Consider the following 14,948-nt stretch of genomic DNA (forward strand, 5'->3'; position numbering starts at 1 on the left):
CATTCTATACTTTTGAAGATCCCAAACAAAAGATGTTCAATGAAGATCGTTTACTTATGAAATAATAGAATAGCAAATTTTCATCAATAAAACTACACATAATATCATTATTGATTAATTTGTAAGCAAATCTGTCATTATTTGAAAATTACTGCACATGGTCTATGTATTTTTTAAATCCTTTGTGATTTTTCAAGACTGAGGCTAAGTTGTTTTTAACTTATATGACACATGTTTTTCAGGATTTTTTTTTTAATTAAGATTTTTTTTATTGAACAGATAGATGCAGATGGTATATTAGTCTCTGCCCTTTGAAATAACAATCAACTTGTTTTGCTATCAAAATTCACTACGGTAAATGAAATATGCTAATACATTTCCAATGAAAGAAAGCCTGGAGGAAGAAGTACATATTTCAGAGGATTTCTGGCAGTTGGCCAAGACTTACAGCTATAGATTGTGTTTTTTTTTTTTTTTGTGATCATTTTTAGATAACTGTTCTTTTTTTTTAATTTATTTATTAGTTTCAGGTGTACAAGACAAGGTAATACTTAGACGTTCATCATTTATATCCCTTACACTGTGAACCCCCCTCCCCCCATCCACTATCCCTCCGACCTCACACTGAGCCATCACATTATATATATAAAATTATAGTTGGCATTCATTAATGTTTAGCTTCTGGTGTACAATGCCATGATCAGGTATCCACAGTATCCCTGAGGTGGTCTCCCAAATAGGACGCATGTCCATCGGATACCCAACAAAATCTTTACAACATTATTGAATACCTTCCCCAAATTAATTTTCAAAAAACCCTGAGGCCATCTTGTGGTTACCAGCTGCTTCCAAATCCCTTCACCTTTCCCCTTATCCCCAACCCCCCCCGCCACACCCATCTAACAACTCTCGTTTTTTTCTTTGTGTCCCCAAAACTGTTTCTGATTAGTTCATTCACATATTCTTTTCTTTAGATTCCACATATAAGTGAGATCATATGGTACTTGTCTTTCTCTTTCTGACTTATTTCACTTAACAAAATGTTTTCTAGATCCATCCATGTTGCTGCAAATGATAAGATTTCTTTCTTCTTTATGGCTGCGTAATACTCCATTGTATAAATGTACCACAGCTTCTTAATCCAGTCATCTACCGATGGGCATTTCGGTTGTTTCCATATCTTGGCTATTGTGTAAAGTGCTGCAATAAACATAGGAGTGCATACAGATTTTTGAATTGGAGTTTTTGATTTCTCCGGGTAGATGCCTAGGAGTGGAATTACTGGATCATAGGGTAGTTCCATTTTCAGATTCCTGAGATACCTCCATACTGTTTTCCATAGTGGCTGCACTAATCTGCAATCCCACCAACAGTACACAAGCGTTCCCTTTTCTCCACATTCGCGCCAGCATTTGTTGTTTGTTGATTTATTGATGATAGCCATTTTGACTGGAGTGAGGTGGTATCTCATTGTGGTTTTTATTTGCATTTCTCTGATGGTTAGTGAGGTTGAGCATTTCTTCATATGTCTTCTTGCCTTCTGTATGACAGAATTATTTTTAACACACAGTGAAACACACAGTGCTTTTTCAAAGCATGCAAGCAAGAGTCAAAATTATAATGGGAAGTATAAAGCTTTGGTACTTTAAATAATGATGAATGCTGGTTTATAAAAATTCAAATTGTATTTTGTGTAACTATTTTACAGCTTAGAAGCTTGAGAATTTGAGTACGTACACAGTGGGAGAGTACAAATGCACACCGACACAGATAACTCCTATAAGAACAGAACGACCAACATCTATATGATAGACAGAAGCCAAGTGAAGTACCGATTATAAGTTGTGCTTAACTTTATTAGAGCAAGAGAACACTATTACTGAAAGTCTGTATCTGACAAAGGCAAATTACTTCATTGTAATCATGTTCACAAGCTGTCTTGTGGCTGCCAGTCAAGGCCTGCCATTCACCTAAATGAAGTGGTAGCCTTGAAAATGTTAATTAGATGTTACAGCTCTATCAATATTGAAGAACCTTTAATTTTTAAGTTTCTACCACTTTCTTTGAAATTTTCTCACGTGTGTATAAGAACAACATCTATGGAATTCTGACAACTTCAAAAGGTCAGCCTGCTAAACAACTCCTTTTAAAATGGTGAACTGTGTAGTCAGTATGTCTCAATGAAAATCTAGTGATTAACAAACTGGGAACTATTTCTAAAATTTCAATGAAAAATGAACTTGCCCTTACATTATAGAAATCTATTTTCTGAGTGTACATGTTCATATGACTGCGAACATTATGTAGTATTGGCCTTATATTAGGTAGAATTAATCTACCTGGCTATACTATTCTAGCAGGACCATGCCTAGCTCAAAAAACATTAACATTTCATCACCGTACACAACTAAAATTCTTCAATTTGAAATTCATTCCTGGACTTTAGGTCTCAGATATGCAGCCATTTGGGGAGAGGTAATACATTAGGCTGCTTTTGCCATCATTTGTTAATGTGAATCAGTTTATCAGCTCTTTCTTCACCAGCACTTTAGACAGGACCTCAGATAAAGTGGGTTTAGAGAACGTTAACTACTCAGGGTAGCATAAAATAGACTAGGAGGGGAGTGCTAAAGGTTCCAAAACAAAGACAGAATAATATAAACTTCTGCTTATAATTTCCTTTCATTTTTGGTAGTATATAATAACATCCTAAATAAGAAAGCAATGATAGAGCATGTTGTTGACAGACTATTTTACCATAATGTGTATTATTTAAACACAAACTACTGAGGCAATATGTCTTCTATTTTAGGGATGTGGGGAAATGTTTTTAAATCTCAGTAAATGACTGGTGGAGAAGGGAAAAAAATTCAGATGCATTTTTCTCTTTACTTTCAGATGCATAATTTCTCTTTACTTTCTTTTGTTGGATTGACTTTCAGGTAGTTGCTTTGGAAATGAGTAGTATTGTTACCAAAGAGAGAGAGAGAGAGAGAGAAAGAGACAGAGAGAGAGAGAGAGAGAGAGAAGATGAGAAGTAGTAATTGCCTTTTTGAGTTCCCAGGAACAATTGTATGGAGTCTTAATCAGGTCAGTGATGGCTTTTTCTATCAAAGTATTCTTAAGCTTATAGAATTTCTAGTTCGTATTAAAATGTGCTAAATTAGTGTTAGACTTAGCTTTGCCAAAACCAACCTTTTTGAAAGGGTAGTTTGTACTCATTTTCTAAACTTTTTTTCCTCCTATTCTCTTTAACTTACTATGTTCTGTTTGTTTGTTTTTTAATTTTACCACTCTACTGAAACTGTTCTAAGTACTGTCACCGTTGACTTCTAACCTGACAAATTCAATGGATACTTTCCAGTATCCTCTTCGTATAATTTGAGGCTGCTGGTCCCTTCCTTCTCGATACTCCCTTTTTATCAGTTCTGTGACTCTGTACTAGTTCCATTTCTCTTAGTTTTTTTTTGCCACCTAAAAGACTCAGTCTCCTTCATGGGTGTGCCTTCCTCCATATACTCATTATACACAGGTGTACCCTAGGATGCCATATTCCATTCTTCTAATTCTCTATACATCTCTAGATGGTCACACTCACTCCTAATATTTGCCTACGATTTATATTGATTGTTCCCAACATCAGGACAATGAAGTCTGCAGGGTCAGCCCCTCTGAATCCAGAGGTGAAGACTGTCTAGTGAATGGAACTGGGGACAACGGGGAATATCAGCACATAGGCTCTATATCCTATACAAAGTTTTTCACCTCAGAACATCATCATCTCTCACTGACTATGTGCCAAGCATTGTAAAAAAAAGTGTATATGGAAGGTTACATAAAATAAATCAAAAGGTCATGATATTCTACTCGTCTAGCATAAAACTACTCTTAGAAGTGATTGAATAACCATTTGCTAATTGTTTGGGTCTACGAAATAGGTCATAGGAAGTTCATCTGGTCTAGCAACTTCCTAGTATTACTCAAGAATTTAAAAAAAAGACAAGAACAGATGCTGTTGTAGAGGTCATGCCAAGAAAATGTGAAGCTTTGAAGTTTCTCATTTCCTTGTAACTACCACCATTAGCTCTTCAAATTTCAAAATGAATGTTTGTCAGTATTAAGTCAAAGAGACAAGTCTCATGCTACAAATTTATCATATTTTGTAAGTATACATGACAAATGCATCTTGGTTAGAATGTTCGCTTTAGGATAAAACCTTTAGGCACTTCGCTTAAAAGAAATTGTTATTTTACTGGTAAGTGTATGGAACCCCGGCTTATGGAATTCATAGAATGTAACCACTCAGATTGTATTCTTCAGTGATCTTTGGATCATTCTAGTGCTATGGATCAATATGACTAAGTTACATGTTTTCCCTGAGAATGGTTATCCCAAGGGTATAGTTAATGTAGGAAAGGAAACAGTAAGAGATGAAAATATATACTTTCCCCTGGGGCCTAGAAATAAATAAAACAAACAGTAATACTGTTTTTATTTTAAACTATCAGCATGTAATAGATACCTTTTCTCATAAAATTATACTCCACTTCCTAAACTTTCTCAAATGCCCCTCTGTTCCCAGCCATGCTGTCTGTGAGGTATACATCCAGCAGCTATATGCTATGTACTGCTGTGTATCTTTGACTACCTGCACCAGACATGCTCAGAACAGCCTGCACACATTAAATAATTAAAATAGAAATTTGTTTGTTTGTTTGTTTGTTTTAAGACAGAGGTAGGGAAAGTGTGTCCTAATGGCCTTCCTATTGATTGTCTAAGTCTTCCATAACATCTGGATGCCCTCGCTCATGTGTTCTTTCAGATAGCACTGCATCCTTTCAATAAAAGCCCTGTTTTGTTTGAACTTATTTGTCTTGAAATATATATTTGTGTTTCTTGCCTACTATTTCCTGCCAAGAATAAAATAAACCCATTTCATCTGGGAATAGCATGCTTTTTCTTTCAGAAATTGTTCTCTATTTCTCAGTCTTACTCTATTCATAGAGTTTCTGTGGAAGGTACAATATTTTTATATAAACCCTATGCAATGACCATAGTTGACTACTCCAGAGGTTGGCACCTCGCTGGGTCTAGACCGATCACAGCCCTTCCCTAGATCTCTGCACTGAGGAGCAGGGAGAATACTAGACCATTCTCTCTCCACTCGCAAATTTTTCAAATGTAAATCTCAGTAAATGCAAGCATTTTCCCCACTACTGCAAGTCTGTAGCAAAAGACTGTGAAGCCAACACGTGATGCACAGTGAGGAGAGAATACTAAAGATTTCATGTTGTTGCTTCTAACTGCTACTTAGACTTGATGCATTTTTGACCTTGTTGCCCTTTATTTATTTAAACCTTTCTTAGGTTTTGAGTCAGTAATTCACATATATACCTAACCTTGATTAAATTGGGTTTTGATTAGGGTTGCCAGATTTAGCAAATAAAAATATGGGACTCCTAGTTATACTTGAATATCACATAAATACTGACATTGCAGTATTTTGGGGTTATACTAAAAATCGGTTCCATGTTTATCTGAATGTGTAAGTGTAACTGGACATCCTGTATTTTATCTAGAACCATAGTTTTGATCACTTCCCACCAAACTAATTCAATTGCTTTCTGGGACTTGTAACCAAAGAGTCCTATTTAATATAGCACTTCAGCTATATATTCCTATTTTAATCAAGAACACAGGAAGCATATTTTGTGCTTTCTAGGAACATTTGTGTAGCCTAAATACCATCCCACAAACTCTAATTTGTCCTCTACAACCTTTGGAAGTATCTCCGTACAGAGTGTAAATGTAGCTTTGAAGCCAAGCATTTAAGTGACTCGGAGGCCTTAATGTGTATTTGAAGTCAAGTCTCTGAAAAATTGACTTAATGTTCCCTCAAAGCTGGAATCCAGGAACCCTTGAGTGTCAAAGCCAAATGAGTGCTCCTGGACAAATCACTTAATCTCACTTATTCTGCCTCCTTATCTTTAAACTCTAGGTACTGTTTCTTTCTAGTCTTCCAGAAGTGTAGCAATGGTTAACATTTATGGACCGCTTTGAAGATGAAAATCCCATTTCTTGTTAAGCATTAGCAAAATGGCAAATAATACATAATTATGGTGTGTACCTGTAGTAATGTAAGATCCCATATGTTTCCACTGTTTTAATAATAATTTCTGTTAAAGAAAATTTATGAGGCTCAGTTCTCACTTTAATTAGATAAAGTGCTTTGCTTTGGTATCAGAGCCATAGGAAAGGTTATTTAAAAAAAAGAAGTGAAAATGTAAATGTAAATATTTTTCAATATTTAAGATACAAGCAATTTTTCTTCATAAAAAAATCTCATTGTTCTTCATCACAAATGGCCAAATGTTTTCTTTTCAAATGAGGTCTACCATTAGGATTGCTTTTGAAAGCATGCATTAAGACAAAGGGATGGGAAGTTGCTATAATTTTCAGTTCATGTTACTTCTCAAGTACTGTCACTTCTCTATATAAAGGTATAGAAAGTGAACATTAGCCCTTTAAAGGAGTCATATTTCAAGGATCAGGTGGGAAAGACAGAAGTGTTGGATGCACCTCACTGCACTGCTGTTCATCCCCAACACTTTGCACAATGTGAGAATGTTTAATAATTCCAACCCAATCTACAGATAAGAATCTCTGGTGTCACATCACAACTGACAGTGCTGGTGTGAGATTTGCAGTAAAACAATATTCCAGCTGTAGCTTTCATTTACAGAAATAAAACAGCAGAGGAGGAGGGAAAAAGGCCAGGAGAAGATAAACACTTTCATCTCAGAGCAGCGCTGACATTAAATTGTAATAACTATACTCAAACAAGGAGAGAAAATCCAACCTCAGGACCTAAAACTGACATGTATTATATCATTTGGAATCTATTGCTCTATCTGTATTTTACGTTAGCGGGTTAATGTTTAGTTATCCAGAGAGTTCACCAAATATAAATAAGCTCTTTCCCAAATAAAGTCTATGGCAACTGTGGGACAGGCGGCCTTATTTTTCTCCCATTAATCACTAGAAACTTCACACGGCGTGGAAGTCTCAGGGGATATTTCTGGCTGGGAAAAAGATCCTCCCTCCTCAGTTCTAATCAGTCCATCCCATCTGTAATGGCTTTAGAAAATTGTTAATGACATAAAGTGACAGTCGAAGGGCTTTTTGGTCTGTCAGTGTAGGGTTACTATGAGCTCTCTAACAAACTACTACATGCAGGCCTCAAAGCTGCTGGAAAATGATCTGGATTACGAAGGAATAAATTTGATATGTTAGCAATCACAAGCGGGAACTGAAAAGAAAGGCTTCCTTAATACAGTTCTTTCAGGCTATAATGGGAAATACGAAGATAAATCTGGCTCAGAGACAAACCCACATAAGACTGCCTTGAGCACTCAGAATATAGATCTCGGTTATGCGATGTGTAAAACACACAATGGCCTGAATAAGGAGCTAAGTATATAAGTGCAAACAAACCCATTTTTATAGTTAGCGTGGCATTTTGAATGCAGCTTTAAACCTAAAGGACACTCTTCTACTTGCAGATGAAGATGGGGAATGTAACAGTAAGTACTGTGTTTTTATATATATAGAAGTCTAATAAGAAAATGTCCAGAAAATTATGAACATAAAGCAAATTAAATCTGAATTTTTCTGTCCCAATAAAAATTGGAAAACCTTGCTTTCCCTTATCTAAAGTATTGTTTTTCTTCCAGTTTTATTGTCTTGCTTTGGATTCATGGAAATTTTGAGCAGTCGTATGAGAATGACTACAATTTGAAATATCTGTTAAATACAGCAACATGACATCACAAGGTATAATCTTATTCCTTGCTTTATATAAAACTTTTGCAGAAAATTGGTAAATAAATGCATATCTTGGATTTTGAATCAGTTAAAAATAGGCAGATAATGGGTATGAAAATGGAAATTTGGAGAATTTTTAAAAGGCTAACCTGATTCTAACTCAGTAAAACATTTTTTTCATGCATTTTTTCCCCAATTTCTAGAACAATCACCTCATTAGGGTGTCACAGAAAGTGACAATGTAAACAGTTTCCCACACATCTCCTATAGTTTGTGCTAAGGGCTATAAAATGTATTCTGTCAATTTCACAGCTCTTGTAAGATTAGGTCAAAAGATTTTTACCTACTAGAGAAATATCTACAGAGAATAGCTAGATGATATTTTCCCCAAAATCTTAACATGTTCAAGAAGATGCCAAAAAGGAAATATTATCTCAATATAGAATAATACACTCTTAGTAAAAGAAAATTTGGAAACTTTAAAAGCAGGAGAATTTCTTATTAATCTGAGGTAGTATACCAAGGACTTTACCTGAGGAACTCCATTTTTACAAGATGGTTTCTAAAGGTAACTTCTAGCACTCTGAGTCTACAATTAGCAACAATTTCTCTTAAATGAGTATTAACTGATAAGAATAGACAACCAGGCTATAGGGCCTAAACTAGACTGTTGTACATTGAAAATAGAGACACAATGAAGAGAGAGCAAGGATTTCTCAATGAATAATTTCAATTGAACTAAGTCATTGAATTTCAACTGATTTCCTTTGCATTGTTAAATGTTACACATTCTCCCTTAGGATTACAACCAGGACTGGGAAATCACTGGCATACTGAGGGAAGTTTGTCCCATTTGGCTATGGAGTGGGTCATAGGCTTTGGAGACCTGTTCTAATTCTTCCTGACTACTAGGGAGTCTTCCCATAAATATCTATTTCAGTACTCTAAAATCATTAAATGACATCATGATGACCTGGTTTAAGGAAAATGTTACATGAAGGCCCTAAATGGTACCCTGGTGGCCTGAAAGAGTTAATGCAGTTTCCTTAAGTGCCTACTTCAGTGTTAGTTTGCAATATACTGAGGGGTTTGTATACCAATAACTCACTGATAGCCTCATCTAATATAAGTATATTAAGTTGAAAGAAGTCATTTGAAGGACTCTGTAATAGAGCAGGTGGCAGTTCTGATTAATACAGCTCTGCTAAGGAAGGAAAAATGGAGCCTATGGAAATTCAATAATCCTATGGAGAGACCTTGAAATGATGTTCCTCTTAAAGGACATCTCAAGAGATCATGATGCATGAACAGATATTACATTCTTCTGAAATATGGCTAAGCTTTTTCAAAAATTGAGGTATAATTGGCATATATTGGTTTCAGTTATACAACATAATGATTCGATATTTGTATATTTTGTGAAATGATCACCACAATAAGTCTAGTTAACATCCATCACCATACATAGTTACAAAATATTTTTCTTATGATAAGAACTTAAGATATACTTTCTTAACAACTTTTACATGTGCAATACAGTGTTATTCACTACAGTTACCTTGCTGTACATTATGTGTAATACACTCTGAGAACAAACATATTTATTTTTTGTAATGGACTCTAAAACTAGAAGAACGTTTTTCTAATTTTTCAATGAATTCAATATCATGGAACAGCAGATCGCAGTTAGAAACTAATCTCTCTTTATATTACATGAATGTTCTTATTACAAAAGTCAACAAACGTAACCATTTCATATAGGATTCATTATTAAATCAAATTCTACAATCAAGTTGGCATAGGAAAAGGTGAGAAAATACGAGAGAGAAATTGCAAAGAAACAGAAGAGAGATAATTTTGAAAGTAAAGAAATTGAACACATTTTGGTATGCAAAAATAATTTGGTTAAATGGATGAATCAATCAATTAATGGAAGTAGAGAAACATGGAACAAATAAGAACTAATTACCAGTCTTTTATTCACCTTACTATATCATGCATACTGTGTTTCCCCAAAAATAAGACCTAGCCGGATCATGAGCTCTAATGTATCTTTTGGAGCAAAAATTAATATAAGATCTGGTCTTATTTTAATATAAGACCGGGTATAATATGATATAATATGATATAATACGATATAATATGATATAATATAGCATAATAATAATATAATATTATATAATGTAATATAATATAATTAATATAATATAATACCCAGTCTTATATTAATTTTTGCTCCAAAAGATGCATTAGAGCTGATGGTCTGGCTAGGTCTTATTTTCGGGGAAACACGGTATAAGCACACATATGTAAATATATGTATATACATGTGTATATTTGTAAATGGATGTATATATGTAAATGTATATGTAGAGTCCAGAAACAGCCCAAGTACATTTCAGTATATAATACAATTTATTATATAATAAAAGAGACCTTTTAAATATATGGGCAAGAAAAAGATTTGGTAAGTCTATACAATGTAATTATGAAAAGAATAGATTCTTGGGTCATGTCAATTGGTTCTAATCCCAGCTCTTATATTTAATAACTGTATTACCTTGAGAAAATCACTTAACTCTTCTTCACTCTTCTCTGAAAATTGGGGAATATAACACTACTTACCTTGTTGGGTTGTGAGAATTAACAGAGATAATAAATATAAAGAATTTAGCAGAGTGTCTGGCTCATAGTAAACCACAATAGATGCTAATCATTATTATTCAATAAATGGCTAACCACTTAGAAAACAACAGTTCCCCTCTCACATCTAATGTCAAAAATAAAATCAGATGGATTAAAGAGTTAAATGCAAAAAAGAGAACTATAAAAGTAGAAAATAATATATATCTAAATATTTTTAATAATCTTGTGGGAGGAAGCAGGAGACACAATGCCATAAACCTATAAAGACTGCTGAAATTTTAAACGTTTGATAGAAAAAATATTTATAAGAATAAAATACACGGCAGAATATAAAAATATTTACAGTGTATAATACAAAGGGTTATTATTTATATAGAGAGCATTACCACTATCAATTTTTCTAAAAAATATCAAGCAGGTATTGAACAAAAACAGATGGTATATATTATAACTTCATTGCTCTTTCTAGCCTCAGAGGCTTCTCAGACTTTATTTCAAGTAACTTTTTCTCCACATGAAGGAAACAGCTTAAATATTACTTCAGCAGAAAGTCCTTTTATGATCAATCTAAATTACGTTTCCCTAAATTTCCTTCTCATGACATTTTGTTTCTTTCTGTCATAGCTCTTGTTCTTTATCATATATTTATGTGCGTTAATTTCTTCCCCTTTCCCCCATTAGATAATAAGTTTGTGGGGATAGGTCATACCTAGAGTTTTGACCATTTTATAGTAGTTAGCTCCTAGCAAATAGCAGGCATTTGGAGTACTGAAAGTGAATATCGTAAATGGTCCTGTACATCACATAAACACATGTAGCCTTTATAGCTAAGCTAGTCATAGAATTTTAAGCAGGATAAATCCTTCTTGGGCCTCAGTGAAGCATGGGTGGAGAATTAACTAGAGAGGGAGCATGCTGGGAGGCCACTGGGTCAATTAGAAAAGGAATCAAAACAATAAAAGAAATCATGAAGCTCTGAACTAAGTAATTTTAATGGAAATAGAGAGAAGAATGGTTCCAAAGATATTTAAAATTAGACTATTTTAACTGAAGCAAAGTATATACAGAGGGTGCCAAAAAATGTATACACATGTTAAGAAAGGGAAATACTGTATTAAAATTGTTATGATATATATATATATATATATAGATAACAAAGGATGAATACAAGTCATCTGTATACATTTTATTGCCCCCCCCCCCGTATATATAGGAAAATAATAAGAATGAAATTTGGTTTTGGATTTTAGTGCAGATTATAAACCTCCATGCTATATCAAGATATTTATTAATTCTTTCTCTATGGAGTATGAAATGAATGAAGTATTTTCAAAATAGGTTTTGTTTGGTTTTTCTTTCTGTTTGTTTGCTTATATGTTTTAAATCATCTTGATTGACACGACTAAGTTATAGGGACATAGTGGAGTATACTTCTAGGACCACAGGAAAGTTAAATTTTCAGTTTTACATTCAATACTCTCTGAATCAGCCAGAAGTCTTTTCTGAGGTCCAAAGTCATCTCAATAAAGAACCTTTGGGATCCCAACAGTTATTGTCAAGTGAACTTATTTTATAATTATCACCACCACCACCACCACCACCAATAATAATGGCATCAGTGACAGCAACAACATCAACAAACATTTATTAAACAATCATTATGCATAAGGTACTGCAGTATGTGCTTGAATACATAGAAATCTTGCACAGTCCCTGACATCAAAGAGGTAGAGTATACGCATTAAAATGCACTCGCCATGTAGAGTGACATGTGATAAAATGAGTTACAGGAAAGTAATCAGTACCAGAGTTCAAATAAGAGAGAGTTGACCATAATCAAAAAGTCTTTAGGAAAAGCTACATGGAGGAGGTGAAACTTGAGTAGGCCTTTTAGGAAAAAACAAATTAAGGCACATAGAGAAAAAGAGCAACTACTCAGATGGGGTATTTCAAGAGCAAAGGTAGAAGAGGAGTTTCCACATCTATTTTAAGGACAGGTAGACAAGTGGACAAATACTGCTTTAACTAAAGCATCCAGTCATAAAGGGAAGTAAAAGAAGTATTCAGGGAGTTGGATGGAAACAGATTGTAAGGCATCTTTGATGTCAAACTAATGATGTTTTATTTGAATGACCTTATGATTACTTTAAGGAAAGTGGAGGATCACTTACAAGTTTTGACCAAAGTAGCTACTTGTGAAAAGTTGTGTTTTAAGGTTTTAAAAGGATGAATCTAATGATCTTGTTTGGGGTAAATCTTAGCAGTGAAAATTCAGGTTGATGGGACCAGTTATCATGACAATATTTTAGGAAAGGAAAAAGAAAACCTGATGTGGGAAAAGGGAGAAATAATATGAGTTTCTTTTACCTTGTATTATGAAAAATTTCAAAATAAAAAAGTAAAGAGAATGGTATAATGAACCCCCAAATATTCACCACCCAGCTTGGAAATTATTAATTTATGACCTATCTTATTTTATCTCTATTCCTTGCTACCTACTTTAGCTTCAGGTTTTTTGAAGCCAATTATCAATACATTTAACTTATATGTATTTGAGTATGAATTTCTAAAAGGTAAGGACTCATTAAAAAACATAACCATAACACCATTATCACACCTAAAAAAGAACAATTTCATATCAATCCCAAGTATGCAGTCAGTGGTCAAGTTTCTCTAATTTTTGTATGAAATTTTTTTGTAATCATTCATTTGAATCAGTATCCAAGTAAGGTCCATTCATCGTAAGTGGTTGATGATATTTCTTAACTATTTCTAATCTTTAGTTTTATTTTCCATATCTTTTTCAATATTGACCTTTTTTTGCTTTTTATTTATCTTTATGATTAGTTTCAGGTGTACAAAACAATGTAATAGACATTTATACCCCTCACAAAGTGACAACCCCCCCCCAACCTACTGCCCCTCTGACTCTATTCCTTATGCTGTACTCCACATCCTGTGAATATATGTGTATATATTAAATTATAGTTGACATTCATTATTATTCAGCTTCAGCTTCAGGTGTACACTGCAGTAGTCAGGCACCTACACCGTCCATGAAGTGGTCTCCCTAATATGACAGGTATCCATCGGATATCCTACAAAATCTTTACAACATTATTGATTATATTCCCCAAACTGACTTTCATATTCCAGTGGCAATTTTGTGGTTACCGATTGTGCAATATTGACATTTATTTTTTTCAAGAAAGAGAGAGAATGTTTTCTGATTATACACTCATGGTAATATTTACAATGTTTTCCTGTCTCTTATATTTCCCAGAAATTGTATTTAAATTTAAAAGCTTGATCAGATTTAGATTTTGTTTTTTTTCAGGAAGAGTTGCTTATAGGATGTGTGGGTACTATCAGGGAGCACATAATGTTTGCTTGACTCTTTTATTGTGTGTTATAACAGCTATTGCAAAATGATGATGTTCTAATTCAGCCATTCACTTACATTTCTTAATTGAAATGCTACTATAAGTAGAAACTTCCTATCAATTATTTGATTACCTTAACATATATAGTTCATATAGGAAATGCAGGATAAATGTCTATTGCCTTTATGTCCTAGTTCTCAAAACTATAAGTTGGTTCTAATCTTTTTCATAGTTACCAATGAGTTTCTTATTTTAAAACAATTATTATAAACTAACATATTGAAATATGTATTAGTATTTCAATCTATTGTAATTATTCTTATTGATGTTAAAATTGTTTTATCTTTGCCCAATTGGAAGCTTCATTAAGTTGACTTCTGCATATTTGAGAGCTTTCTAACTTTCTTAAATGGCAAGATGTCCCAGCATCATGTTTTAAGTTTCCTCACAGCACTCAGAATCCCCCATCCTCCAAGAAGACTTTATTACTTGTATTGGGAAATGATAGCGATCACAAATGGTTGCTACGGATGCTCATTGCTGCACAGTCAGTCATTGTTTTTACACAGTTTCAGAAGACAAGACTAAGAAATGTGTATTTTTTAAAGAAAAGCTTTATTGTGAGTTCATATTTTTTATTTATTGTGAGTTCCAATTCAAATTCAGGCACATACAGTTTTTACCTAACCTTATGGATTGTGCATTTGCTTCATGTTTTTCTCATGCCAAGACTTGTTTTCAGTGGTGATTATGTAAATCCTCATTTGCCTTTTCTCCCACTAAAAGACAACAGTCTCACAATAGCAGGATAACAGTACTACCCTACAGTATCAATCCTCAAACTATATAATTAGTTATTTTTTCAAGTTTCGTTTTTTCAGACATCAGAATATATCCAACTAAGGATACACAGTCAAATTCTTGTGTTTTAAAGGTACTGTAAATATCGTGTTTCCCCGAAAATAAGATCTAGCCAAACCATCAGCTCTAATGTGTCTTTTGGAGCAAAAATTATAAGACCCGGTCTTATTTTAATATAAGACTGGGTATAATATCACATCACATCACATCACATCACGTTACATCACATCACCA

The sequence above is a fragment of the Rhinolophus hipposideros genome (genome assembly GCF_964194185.1).
Source record: "Rhinolophus hipposideros genome assembly, chromosome: 5".
Taxonomy (NCBI): domain Eukaryota; kingdom Metazoa; phylum Chordata; class Mammalia; order Chiroptera; family Rhinolophidae; genus Rhinolophus; species Rhinolophus hipposideros.